Source organism: Podarcis liolepis (genome assembly GCF_965112155.1).
Source record: "Podarcis liolepis genome assembly, chromosome: 15".
Lineage (NCBI taxonomy): Eukaryota > Metazoa > Chordata > Lepidosauria > Squamata > Lacertidae > Podarcis > Podarcis liolepis.
In genome coordinates, this window is record NC_139566.1 from 99,385 (window position 1) to 113,196 (window position 13,812).

At 53.6% G+C, this 13,812-nt stretch overlaps 1 protein-coding gene across 1 annotated transcript in view; it reads left to right on the plus strand.

The window, feature by feature from the left end:
* Positions 1-1,346: 1,346 nt before the first annotated feature.
* The window catches only part of PEAR1 (platelet endothelial aggregation receptor 1), a gene marked incomplete at its 3' end in the record, with an annotated part of 39,528 nt that continues 27,062 nt past the window's right edge, over positions 1,347-13,812 (plus strand). The window contains exon 1 of the mRNA XM_083476250.1: positions 1,347-1,774. The remainder of the gene's footprint in view (positions 1,775-13,812) is intronic.

Below are 13,812 nucleotides of genomic sequence, written 5' to 3' on the forward strand. Positions count from 1 at the left end.
TTTGATTTGATTTAATACTTGTATTTCGCTCATCCAAAAACAAATGTTGAGCTCAAAGTGTTTCACAATAATCACAAACAGTATTATTGAAATCTCTAACATAAAACACAGCAGTATATGAATATAAATAAGACAAACGATGACAAATTCATTTTAAAAAATTGATACAATGCAATAAAGTCACAATAATGTCCTCCCTTTGGTGCTGTCTTTTTGTTTGCAGGGAGAGCGGACACGACAGCCAGTTGCCCAGCTGGTCCAATTTCACAGGTGGGGAAAACTGAGGCTGCTCAGAGCCTGCCACTTTCCCCAGGCGTCCTGTGATGGCTCTGGCCAAGACCCTCCCTGCCCCCCTGATCTCTGGCTCCTGCTCCCCCTCCACTCTGGTCTTGAGCCCCACCAGCCTCCCTGGTCCCCTTGCTCCTTCCTCATCTCCCAATGATTTCAGTGTCCTCCAGAGATTCTATTTGGCGCTGATGTTTTAAGAACGCTTTTCAAAAAATCAACAGACCAGTATAATCAAGGAAGCAGCCCCCAGTCCGGGGCCAGCGTTCAAAACTCCCATTGTTCTAGGTGCGCTTTGCGACAGGGAATTTCATTAGCGCAAGCAGTTTCTGAGCTCTGGGCGCAGTACTGCGCCTAAGATTTCAATTTAAAACTGCAGAGTGGAAGGAAAGGAGGACCTTTATCTGCCTCCCGGCTTCCAGCCACTCTCTGAAGACTGGAGAAGAGACCCTCTTAAGAATATTAGGGGAGTGGGCAGGGGAAGGACTAGAAAAGGAACATACGGTAAGACTTAGGCTGCAGTTCATTCATTTTCAGCTTTGAATCCTTGTTATAAAAAAAAGTGCGCCTAGACATTCTGTTGTTGCACCCATAACCTAGGTTTCAGGTGTCATTTAGCTCCTAGCTTTCATATCTGAGGTCCCTCGGAGCCAGTGTGGTGTAGTGGTTAAGAGCGGTAGTCTCGTAATCTGGGGAACCGGGTTCGCTTCCCCGCTCCTCCACCTGCAGCTGCTGGGTGACCTCGGGCCAGTCACGCTTCTCTGGAGTCTCTCAGCCCCGCTCACCTCACAGAGTGTTTGTCGTGGGGGAGGAAGGGAAAGGAGAATGGGAGCCGCTTTGAGACTCCTTAAAGGGAGTGAAAGGCGGGATATCAAATCCAAACTCCTCTTCTTCTTCTTCTCTGCTAAGAAGGTCCTGGGAAGTTCCTGATGACAGAGCAAAACTGAAGCAGATTCCTCTTTTCCCAGCTGGGTTTTGCTCTTCTGCTCCGCCTCCCCGACCCCCACGACCCCCATCGCCGTCATGCTAGCTTTGGGGCCAGCTCAGATGAGGAGGGGCTGGCCGGGAGCTGTTTTCTCAGTGCATATTTTGTGTGTTCCAAACAATCTTGTTCTCTTGCCAAGAAAAAAAAGCGTGTTTTTATTATTCCTCTCCAAGTGCTCTGCTGAGTTTCCTTGTCAAAACTTCCTGAGAGCCGACAGCAGATCCCAGCCCCTTCCTGCCTTTCCTCCCTCCCTCCCTCCCTCCCTCCCATCTCACACTTCATCTTCTCTCACTCCCACTGAAGCCCCAGAGCCAAACAGATCAGGCTGGGGAGAAAGAGGCAGCTGGGGGGTCTTGCCTGTCCTATTCTGGCTAGGAACAGAGTGGCAGCTCAGAGTCTCTCTGGTTTCCTTTGCCCTCCTTGCATCGATAGGTTCTTGTAGAAGAGGTAGCAAGGAGGAGGAGGAGGAGGCGGATTCTCTGGCAGACCCTTGGCAAGAACCAGGTAAGTCCCCAGTGGGCCGGGCGCTTAGCAGGTAACCAGGGGTCCTGACAGCTTCTCTCCTGGGCCAGCCAAGGCCACATGCTGCCAGGCCAGGGCACTGGAAGAAGGAGCTTTGGGTTGGCAGCTTGGCCAGAGTGGCCTTGTGAGCACCAGAGGCTGGTCTTGACTACCCTAGGAGGCCAACAATGGTGACAGTTTCCCCTCTCAGGAAGAGGCAACAGGCCCAGGGTCTTCTGTGGTGGAGAAAGCTGTGCCTGGTGGTAACATGCAGAGGGGCAACAGGAGCCCTCTAGGCTCCAGCAGTCCTGGGTGGGAGAGAGAGAGTGGAATGGCCACCAGACACAACTGACAGGCACTCTCTCCAGGATACTAATCTAAGAGTTTCTGCTAATGGTTCCTGCTTTCATAGTTGCTTAGGCTTATGAATCCAAGATGGGTGAGAGCGGGTTGTGCTCCTCTGGATGGGGGGAACTGGCAGAATTTGCTTTGTGTGCTGCGTCCATCCTTTTTTAGGGGTGGCTGTCTAAACGTGCTCCAGAAGCCCTTGCAGTATTGCCTCCCCCGTATGTCATGTTCTAAACGACTGCGTGGGTAGCAGCCACAACAAGGACGGACCAAGTGTTGGGTGGTCAAGACAAGGGTGGGGGCTTTGCTTCGGGGTCTTGCTTGCCTGTGGCTGTCTAGCATTTCCCAAGTATGTGCTGTCTTCTTCCTAAATCGAGGCAGGGACTGGCTGGTTCCTCTTGCAGGAGCTGGTGGCTTCAGCCCACTAGGTGAGCTCGACCAGGAAGCTCTCTCCAGGGGCAGCCGCAGGTGGAGGGGCTTGCTTTTGAAACCACCCACTTGAGCACACTGAGGAGACCCCCCAGAGGAGCAACTGGAGGTGGCCCAGGAATGAGCATGGAGAGAGCAAGATGACTAGGAGAGGAAAGTCTCAGCTCCAGCGATGGGGGGATTGTCCTCCCTGTAGCTTCTGTCCTGTGTCTTGTCCCTGCTCCTTCTGTTGCCAGGCGCTTGGGCATGTGGGAGCCCTCTGGGGATTGTGGAGCCTTCCAAGAGTCTATCTCCTCTTCCTCCTCCTATCTGCCAGGCCAGCAAAGGAAGTGCATCACTGTGGGCACAAAATGCATCACTGTGGGCATTTGTGGGCGGGTGGAGGAGTCCCCCACTTTCCCTGACAGGATGGGGCAGGAAGGTGGGGGGGGGCATAAGCTGCGTCACTAGCCACTGTGTGCCAGAAAGTTCTTTTTCAAGGAGAGATGCCACTTTTGAGTGCTGTTTCCTGAGTCTTTGGCCTGGTGGATAGAAGGGGTGTCCTCTCTGCCTCTGACCTTCCCCCTCCTCCGTTGTTGCTCCTCCCCCTCCCTCTCTGTTGCCCCTCCCCCATGCCCGCACCTCACTGCCTCTAAGGTGCTGCCGGGACCCCAGGGCCTTTCCTGCTGCTGCTGCTGCTGCTGCTGCTGCTTCCCCTTCTCTTGCCCTGTGCAGGAGAACCGCATGCACTGCCTTAAATCTCACCTGGCCTGCTCCTCTCAGGTGGATTTGTAGCTGGTTGACTGACCAAACTCAAAGAGTGCTCATTAACGGTTCCTCATCATCCTGGGGAAAAGTGACATGTGGGGTGCTGCAGGGTTCTGCTCTGGGCCCGTTGTTGTTCAATGTCTTTATAAATGACTTGGATTAAGGAATTGAGGGGAAGCTCATCAAATTTGCAGATGACACCAAGCTGGGAGGGGTAGCTAATGCCGCAGAAGACAGAAACAGAATTCAAAATTACCAGAATTCAAAAAAAGCTAACGCTATTCAAGGCTGCGTCAACAAAAGTATAGTGTCCAGATCAAGGGCAGTAATAGTCCTGCTTTATTCTGCCTTGGTCAGACCACACCTGGAATACTGTGTCCAGTTCTGGGCACCACAGTTTAAGGAGAATAAGGACAAGCTGGAAGGTGTGCAGAGGAGGGCGACCAAGAGGATCACGGGTCTGGAAACTAAGCCTGAGGAGGAACGGTTGAAGGAGCTGGGTATGCTTAGCCTGGAAAAGAGGAGACTGAGAGAAGCTAGGACAGCCATCTTCAAGAAGGGCTGTCACATGGAGGAGGGAGCATACTTGTTTTCTCTTGCTCTGGAGGGGAGGACTCAAACCAATAGATTCAAGTTACAAGAAAGGAGATTCTGACTAAACATCAGGAAGAACTTTCTGACACTAAGAGCTGTTTGACAGCTGTAGAACAGACTCCCCTGAGAGGTGGAGGACTCTCCTTCCTTGGAGGTTTTTAAGCAAAGGGTAGATGGCCATCTGTCCTGGATGCTCCAGCTGAGATTCCTGCATTGTGGGGGGTTGGACTAGATGACCCTTGAGGCCCCTTCCAACGCTAAGATCCTATGATTCTGCCCCCGCCCTGGTCTTGGGCATCCTGGCCAGAGGCATCTCCTGCCAGCCAGTTGTCCTCTTGTTGAGCCGTGCTGCTGCCTTTCGTGTGATCTCTCCTCTGCTGTTGACACTCAGTTGCTCACCATCCCCTTGCTCATTTCCTATAAACAGGAAAATGGAGATGAGGGTCATGTGTGTTTTCCAAGTAAACAGCAGCTTCCTATCTCTGGGCGGGTGATGGAAGGGGTAGGAGATGAGGAAGGGAGGGAGGGAGGGGTGTGTGCAGGGGGAGCAGCAGGTGAATCCTGTGTAAGACACTTGGAATCACCAAAGTCAGAGGAGCCAGGGCAGAAATGTAGTAACCCAGCAGCCCAGACTGATGCCTGTGTCCAGGCCCTGCTCCAAACGCCTCCAGCGAAGGGAGGCCTTGACCTCCTGGGGTGGCAGAGGCCCCACAGCTGGACTGGCTCTTGCCCTCAGGCATTGTCTCCACATGTCTGGCCGAAATCTGCCCTTCCTGCCTCTTGGCCCCCAGAAGATGCCCTGCAAAGGGCTTTGGATGAGCTGCATGTGTGGGGCGTGGCGAGTGGTGCTTTGTACTTTGCCAGTTCCCAGATCCCAGGACTTTTGCTCATTCCCTTCTCTTGGGGCTTTTGGCTAATAAAGAAGAGATGCCTGATGCCGTGAGGTCCCTCTGAGCCTTGTCCTGCTGCTGAAGGCCAAAGGAGGGGTGCATGGGGGGGGTCTCAGTGATGGGGCCAAAACTGAGGCTGACAGCTGTGTCCCCTCCACCCAGCCTTTAGAGCAAACTCGCAGATTCCCCTTCCAGCCTTCCTCATAAAAATGGAAGGCACTTCAGGGTCTTTGCCTGCTCTTCTCCTCTCTTTCTCTCTTTCTCTTCCCACAATGACAAGGCAACCCTGGGCCCTGATCCTGAAAGGGTCTCCCTGTGGAAGCTCACTAGAGCCTGAGCTACTGCCAGAAGCCTTTTGGTTGGAGTGGGTAACTTCAAGGGGGCCTGATCCTGCCCATTCCTTTCCCTCTTGGTACCTCCCAAAGGCACAGGCCTCCATGGGGCTCGGGAGAGAGCTGTGCAGGCATCCCCAGCCATGCAATGTAGTTGGGCTTGTTTTGTGGCTGGCTGGCAAGAAGGGCTTATGAAGTGGCCCCAAGCCCCAAGGGTGAAGTGGCTCAAGGGTCAGTCCTGCCTTTGCATCGCCGCTTGGAAATGGGTCTTTCACTTTCAGCAGTGCCTCCCAAAGACAGGGTCCTCAAAGGCAGCTGTCTCCCCCTCCCCTCAGCTTTCGGGCCATCCTTCTTTGAATGCTGAATCAGAGACATGTAGATACAGATATACTCCCCACAGGTAAAGAAGGGAATGGGGACCCCCAGGTGGAAAGCTTCCAGTGGAGTCAGATGCATCCTTGTGCCTCAATATTGCATGACTTATTTTGAACAGGGGTTTATCTTCCATGGGATGGTAATGGACAGGAGGGAGAGAGCAGCTGATTATGCAGGTTTGCATTGTATGATATTGAAGCCCCCCCCCCCAATAGCTGTCAACCTTCTCTTTTTTTGATGGGAAATTCCCTTATTTCAGCGCCGTTTCCCGCTGCTATCCCGGATTGTTAGATATCCCGTAGACTGTCCCCAGGACAGGTGAGGCTGCTGATCCCTTATTTTCAAATCTGAAAGTTGACAGCTATACCCCCCCCAACTGCCCGGCTGCTCAAGCCTCCTTTCCTAGAGAGCCAGCCTGTGTGAGATCTGTGTGAGATCTGTCTGTGTGCTCAGATATGCAGCGTTCCTGGAAATGTGTTCCCTTGCAGGCATTTCCTGGCCACCCTCTGGCAGTGGAGCTCTGCCCCAAACTCTGTGCTTCCTGTGATGAAGTCATAGTGAGAAAGAAGTGTCTGGCAAAGCGAGAGTCAGAGCAGTCAGTGGTAGGTGGGACTCTTGATGAGCTTCCCCCATGAGTGATGGGGAAGAGATAAGGGGGCCCAGAACTTGGGGAGCACATTCTCAGCCTCCAGCAGTGGCAGCTAGAGGGGCTCTGGGCACCCTTCTTTGCCTGAGGCCCTGGAGACTCATTGTGGGCAAGAGCCACATACCATCATCACTTTTCTCTCTCCTTTCCCCATTAATAATAATAATAATAATAATAATAATAATAATAATAATTTTATTATTTATACCCCACCATCTGGCTGGGTTTCCCCAGACACTCTGGGTGGTATACAGCACATTAAAAATGGTAAAACATTAGACATAAAAAAATTCCAGATACAGGATTGCCTTCAGGTGTCTTCCAAAAGTCAGATAGTTGTTTATTTCCTTGACATCTGATGGGAAGGTGTCCTTCTGCCATGAGGACTTGCCTCTTGCTGGTCCTTTGCTTCAGCTCCCGCAGTTCTCTCTCACTGGCTGCCAGGGTTACAAGGACGGCCATTCTGCCCTTCCCTGTTTTTTGGGCACTTCCAGCCGGAAGCGCTTGGCTGGCTTGGCTTGAGCCTGGGCAAGGAGTGGGTGGGGAGGGGAGCAGGAAGAGCGTGCCCTGCCCAGCCGCTTGGGACAGGCCTTCAGAGTGAGGCCGTTCTCCTCTCCACACGTTTCTTCTGCTCTGACACTGTATGCTTGACCGTGACTCTTCAGCAAGCCAAGTTCTGCTGCAGCCCTGTCCCAGGGACCCACCCAAGTTTTTGCAGGAGGGGAGAGTCCAGCTTTTTTTCTGCCCAACTGACTTCATTGCTCAGCTGCTCTTAGAGTTCTTTGATATCCAAATTTACTTCCTGTTGTTTTGAACCTGTGGCCACCAGTAGCCCTCTTCTCTGCGATTACACTAAACACATACCCTCCAACATTTCTCCAGTGAAAATAGGGACGTCCTAACAGTCAGGGATCCCTTTACCTTTATTCAGTAGTAGTAGTAGTAATTGTTGTTGTTGCTATTTTACTATTTATACCCTGCCCATCTGACTCGGTTGCCCCAGCCACTGCGGGTGCCTTCCAACATATATAAGAACATAACAAAAGATTAAACATTGTTTTAAAAAATCTTCCCTATACAGGGCTGCCTTCAGATGTCTTCTAAAGGTTGCATAGTTACTTATCTATAGTTACTTAACTCCACACACTCCAATATTTCTCAGATGAAAAGAGGGACATCCTATCATGCCCTCCAACATTTTTTGATTAAAATAGGGACACGCTAAGGAAAAGCAGGACCTTTTGGGATCAAATCAGAAACGAGGACAGCTTCTGTAAATCCAGGACTTTCCCTGGAAAATAGGGACCCTTAGAAGGTCTGTAAACAGCTGTCCTTAAACTAAATGAGATGACATTCTGTCATTCTCGCTTGCGAGTCCTGGGCTTCATTAATGCACATTTTTTAAAAAGAGGATTGGCTCCAAGCAGTGCTTTTTGTCTAAAAAAATGTTTAGGGGTACTCTCATTTTCCTACTCATATTGAAATACTGCCCCTCAATGAAGCCAAACTTACACACACACAATGTTTAGGGGTGTGTGTCCCCCCACGTCCCCCCAGAAAAAGCACTGGCTCCAAGTAATATGAGGAGTGGCAGGGGGAAGAACCATCTTGCTTAGGATGAAAGGTGGGCGTCTGTTCTCTTAGCTGAAAACTTATACAGTATTGAGGATTTGGAACCTTCTGCTTTTGCTGACTTCAGGCAAACAGGGCTGTGTTGCAGTCTTTTGGGTCAGATTTTCTGCCTGTTAAATTTCATCTGGCTGCCTGGTGCCCTCCCTCAGGCTGGCAGTGCCATTCCTGTGGTTTGGAGCTCATCTCTTCAGCATTAAGATGAGCGACACAAAGGCGGCAAGTGGGGGCGAAGGGAGGGAGGGTCGTCCTCTGCAGCATCAGTTCAGGAAGGCAGAGCGGTCCTTTCCAGGAATATGCAGCGCCACGGCTGGCACACACACTCTGAGGAGCCTGGCACCAGCGCCTGTGCTTCTTCCCACTGCCGGCACACAGTGGCATGGAAGGGCGGGTGCTGGCAGGAGTTCACTGCCTCTGAGCTGCCCAGGCCTGTCTGCTGGCTGCCTGCAGTTGGCAGGGGGCCTGTGGACTCCTGGGAGCCTCTGGCCGCTGGGCTTACCTGAGGGAACAAGGCTTCCCCACAGGCCTCTTGGGATCTGCCTCTGTCCCATCTTAGGGAGAATGTTCAACTCTGGGATGCAATTGCCGCATTGCAGGGGGTTGGACCCTGGGGGTCCCTTCCAACTCTACAGTTCTGTGGTCCTCTCTAAATCTAGCCTGCATGGGTGCATGCTTAGAAACACACCTTCCAGGATGCTTTGGGGCTGGGCTGGGCTATAGCGTAGGAGTTAAGCAGCTGCATTAGATTTGCTGGGTCTCTCAACTGGGGCAGCAGGCCAGCTGATCCACAAGCATTAAGGATGTCCCCGCGGGCCTTCAAGGAATGTTCTTGCTGGAGATCCACCCTGGCCAGAGAAACCAGGAAGTTCTGGCATCCCTGGGCTCTGACTGTGTGGGGGGGGGGGCTCCTGGCAGGTTCCCTGCTTCCCACGCAGTGACAATTTAGCCGTAATTGAAGCCAGCCTCTCTTTCCCCTCCATCCCATCTCACCACCACCACCAGGGCTGGCTGAGAGGCTCCCCTGACACCCTGCAGGCTGTTTCTTCCAGGCCAGCCAAGCGCCACCTCACTGCCCTCCAGGCCTCCCCTTCCCACTCTTCCCCTCAACATTCTTCCTCTTCCCAGGCGCGCTGCTCCCTTTGGAGCTGAGCAGGCAACTGTGCTTGGCAGAGCCGGGCTCACCACCAAGGAAGAAAAAGCCCCTTTGCAGGCTTCTGGCGCTACTTGGTGAATCACATTCCGGAATCCGCCCCCCCTCAAGGGAGCAGCACCTCCCTCTTAATGCCAAACAACATTCCCCTCTCTGGAGTGGGGTCTTGGGAAGCAGTGGTCCCCGCTCAGTCCAGGCCCTTGCTTGTAGCCCTGTACAAAAGGAGCCTTTTTGTCTAAGGCCAAAATGAAAGGCCATAACTGGGTGAGGAAGAGCTGCAGGGTGAGAGTGGTGGACCCTCCACAAGACCCTCCTGCCTCCCCATTCAGGCCCCACAGGTGACCTTTCGGCAGCTGTGCGCAAGTCCTGGCCTGGCTTCAGCGCACCCTGACATTTTTGTCCTTCAGGGCAACTCAAGAGATATCCCCATTTCTGGCCACCTTCTTCCTGGCGATTCCCAGCCACAAGGAGGGCTGCAGCGCTGGTGTCCTTGGCGTGGCTGGGAGAGCGGCAGAGCTAGGCAGCCCCTCTTTCCCACGCAGCAACCTCCAGCTGGTACTGGGATGGGGAAGCTCCAGGGGTCATTTCCTGTTTCCAGTCAGTTGCAGAAGGAACGTAAAATGTGCACCGCAAGCATTAATGGGGAGGGGTATTTAATTACACTAAAAAGCCACAACAGGGGGCTGATGGAGTCCAGATGCGGGCCTTGAAAGGGCGAGGCAGAGCTCAGCTGCAGAGCTTCCGAAAAAGACTTACAGCCACTGGATTTATTTCAGAACCTAGACCAGCCTCTGCGGAGTCTGAGCCGCTTTTGGCCTGCTTTGGGGGTCCCTCAGTCCCATCTCTTATGGCTCCTGGGACTGGCATCTGGGTGGCCACTGTGAGGACAGGCTGGTGGGTCTGGCTGCAGCCACTCTTCTTAAGGTCTTCTTGCTGCTAGATGCTGTCTCCAGTTTCAGAGGTGGTGCTCGTCTGAATACCAGTTTCTGGGAATCCCAAGTGGGGAGTGTTGCTGCTCTTGCTTAGGCCCCGCTCTCTCGTGGGCTTCCCCTGTGGAGTATTTGGCTGGCCCCTCGGAGAACAGGGGGCTGTACTGTGATGGGGCCCCTCTGGCCTGATCCAGCAGCAGGGCATGGCTCCTCTGACGTTCTCATGAAGCTCTGACTTCTTGAGTCGCTCTGCTTCCGTCTCCCAGGGTCTTCCTTGGCAGAATGCGATGCCCATGTCGAGGGAGGCAGAGTGAAGTCGCTGCTCACAATCAAGGGCTGGAACAGGCAAATCTTCCTGGATCTCTGGGGCTGGGGAGTGGGTGGGGCCGCCCCTCTCCAACTCCTCTCTATGTGCCTTTGGGGCTCCTGCAGCCGCAGGAATCTCGTTCTGTTCCTGAAGGCAATGCGGGGCTGCAAACAGGCAGGCTGAGCCCCTCCAGGGCCCGGACAAGCCCTGGAACGCCTGTTCCAGCCAAGCTTCGGGGCGGGTCCAGCCACAGCCGGCCAGAGCGCCTAGAAACTCCCACCCCCCGCCGGGAATCCGCCCCCACCTGCCTTCCACTCTCTATAAGCAACTTTTGGAGCTTTGCAAGGGCTGGGGGCTGGGAATGCAGCCTCCCGCCAAGGTCGTCTCCTCTCCTCCTCCTCCACGGGTGGTCCCAGCGCAGGAGGGTGGCGAGCGGAGGCTGGATTTGTATCTTCTACACAAAAGCAGGAGGAGCCCTCTGGTCTGATGGGTTCCAGGCACTCCTGGATGTGGTTTCAAGGAGTGTGTGCCCCCCTCCATTCTCTGGTGGAGTATAGGTTGCCCAACGAGGCAGGGGCGGAGGAAGGGGGCAAGGGGGTGGTCCGCCCCAGGTGTCCTCACTGAGGGGGTGACATTTGGTGCGCCACCCACCCGCGACTCCCAAGCCTACCCCGAGCCACATGGGGAAGGGGGGAGCTGTGTGTTCCGCCCCCTTTGGGAGTGCACCCACCCTGGGCAGTGCTGGCTTATGCTCCGCCACTGCAGCAAGGGTCCCCCCTTGTGCCACCTGGGGGCACTGGGCCATGCAGTCCCCCCTTCAGCAGCCTCACCTCCCCCCTTCGGACCTAGGCCAGCGGTCTGTTTCCACCAAGAATTCTCAGGCAATATCTTGAGCATCGACTCGCTGCCATAGGAGCCAGCTCCTAGGAGCCAAAGGGGATTCAGCTCCCCCAATAAAATATTTAAGGGGGGCCAGCCCCGCCCCCCCAGTAGATAGGCATTGCAATTCAAATAGTGTGTGTGCATCGTGTCATGTGATCACTTATGCACGGTGGGGCTTACCTGCCCCCCCCCCATTTTATTCGAGTTGGCACCCTGGTCCCTGCTGTCATTTGGGGGGTGGCTCTGTAATGCTTGTGAATGGTCCTGGGTTCAATCCTGGGGGCTTTCTTTTTCCTCTCTGGTTTCACAGTTTCTGGACATTCTCCAAAAAACGCCTCCCCAGCTCAGATCCTGGGTGGGTGGGGCTAACTGTGCAGAGCACCTTTGGGTGTTCCTCAGAGTCTCCTCCATGCCACGCCACCCCACTTCCAGCATCAGGAGGACGGGCAAGAGGGATGAGGGAGGGGGACCCACAGGCAACAGCTTGCTCAGCAAATAACTCAGGAGAGTTGCTGCCAAAGGGAAGGGGGGCACTTAGGGCAGCCACTTCGGGAGGCAGGCGAGCAGGTGCAAGGAGCCCGTTCACAGCTGAGACCTGCTGATGACTCTCCTAACTGCAACAGAGGACACTTTTTTTTTCTGTTTAACAGACCAAGGTAGTCAATGTTTAACAATGTTTAACAGTGAGATAAAGCAGAGTCTCTCTCTCTCTCACACTCTCACACTCTCACACTCTCACTCTCTCTCTCTCTCTCTCTCTCTCTCTCTCTCACACACACACACACACACGATATGTCCGTAGTGTTAATAGTGGAGGAATCTTTCCTTTCATTTTTTTAAATGTAATTTGTTCTGATAGCGTAACTGAAATCGTCTCTAAGCAGCGTGCAAAACCCCCCCAGTTAAAACTATGAAGTTAGAATTCAGTTTAAATTCCCGCTGCAAGGCGGAGGGGGAGGTCTCCCATAGGTGCCAGAAGATCAACAGGGAGAATGGGCCTGCCTGACCTCAACTAGCGCATCTGAGCCATGGGGGGGGGCCTGGGGGTGACAGTGGCCCCTAACGACCAGCTCATTGGCAGCGATGGATGCTGCTGCCCAGTGGCGTAGCGTGGGTTGTCAGCACCCGGGGCAAGGCAAGTAATTTGCGCCCCCTCTGCCCTAGGGGCAGAGAGCTGCGAGTCCGAGGAGCGCCCCCCCCCCAGATGTTGCGGCCGGCCCCCCTGCACCCCCCACGCTACGCCACTGCTGCTGCCAGCTGGCTCTCCTTGTTCCCGTAAACGAAAGGCGCTGCAGCCATCAGGGTGGCAAAAGGGCGTGTGAAGTAGACCCAAGAAACACGCCTTCCCCCGATGGCAGACCCTGTCCCGCTATGGGCCGGTCGGGAAGGAGGCGCGGGCAGGTATTTGCAGTGCTGCCGCCGAAGGCTTGGCTGACCCAAAGACAAGCCACTGAGAAGCAGCAGCACTCAGGGCGTCCTTCAACGTGTTTGCACGGTTGAGGGAGACCACGCAGAGACTCCTGGGCTCCTGGCGCCAGCTTGCATTCCGGTTTGGAAAACAGCCTTTTGCAGGAAACGAGCAATCGGCTCAGAGATGCTGATTTGCCCTAGGGAGCGAGTGGCCCCGTAACAGAGGCAGCGTCCGCCCCGCACCAGGCCAGGAAGGGGCTTCCTGCGTCCTGGGATGGGCTCGGCGAGCGGGATCTCGGTGGGGAGAAATGTTTGGCAGGAGGAGGTGAGATGCGAAGGAGCCATGACGTTCCCCTCCAAGCCTGCTGTACTTTTCCTGCGTGTGGGTGGCTGCAGCTGGCCTGAAAGGTGTCCCTGAAGAAATGGGGTTTGGAGGGGCCATTCTGCTGTAGAATAAATGCCCTGCCAGCAACCCCATCCTCGGAGAGCGGGGGGAGGCGGGACTAGAGATGTAAAATTTCCAGAAAGTTTGAAGCCATGGGGGAGGGACGTGTCCCCCCCCCTGATTTTTTTTCTGGGAAAAAATGAAAAAAGGTTTGGTGTGGAAAAGTTTTACAAGTTGTGTGAAAAACAGTAGTAGATAAAAAGTATTATGCTTGCAATAAAACAGGTAACCACCCTCTTTTCCCTCAAAAGCAACAACAAAAAAAGCAAGAAACCATCAACATAAATAATAATCAGATTTGCCCCTTTGCACCAACAGCAAAAGGGTGGCGCTGTGGTCTAAACCACAGAGCCTAGGGCTTGCCGATCGGAAGGTTGGCGGTTTGAATCCCCGTGACAGGGTGAGCTCCCGTTGCTCGGTCCCAGCTCCTGTCCACCTAGCAGTTCGAAAGCACATCAAGTGCAAGTAGATAAATAGGTACCGCTCTGGTGGGAAGGTAAATGGCGTTTCTGTGCGCTGCTCTGGTTCGCCAGAAGCGGCTTAGTCATGCTGGCCACATGACCCGGAAGCTATCTGCGGACAAACGCTGGCTCCCTCGGCCTATAGAGTGAGATGAGCGTGCAACCCCAGAGTCCGTCCGCACCTGGACCTAACGGTCAGGGGTACCTTTACCTTTACCAACAGCAAATAAAGTTAAAGTTAAGGTTTATTCTATCTCATTTTCTGAACTACAGCTATCATTTTCCATTTCTTCTTCCTCTTCCTCTTTGTCATTTTTCTCATGGACTTCTTATTTATGTTGATGGCTTCTTGCTTTTTTTATATACACCGCCTTTCGCGCAATTTGTAAAACTACTCCACACTGAACTTTTTTTCACTTTTTCCAAAATTTCCATTTTTTCTGGGAGGAAACAAGGAAAAAACTTTT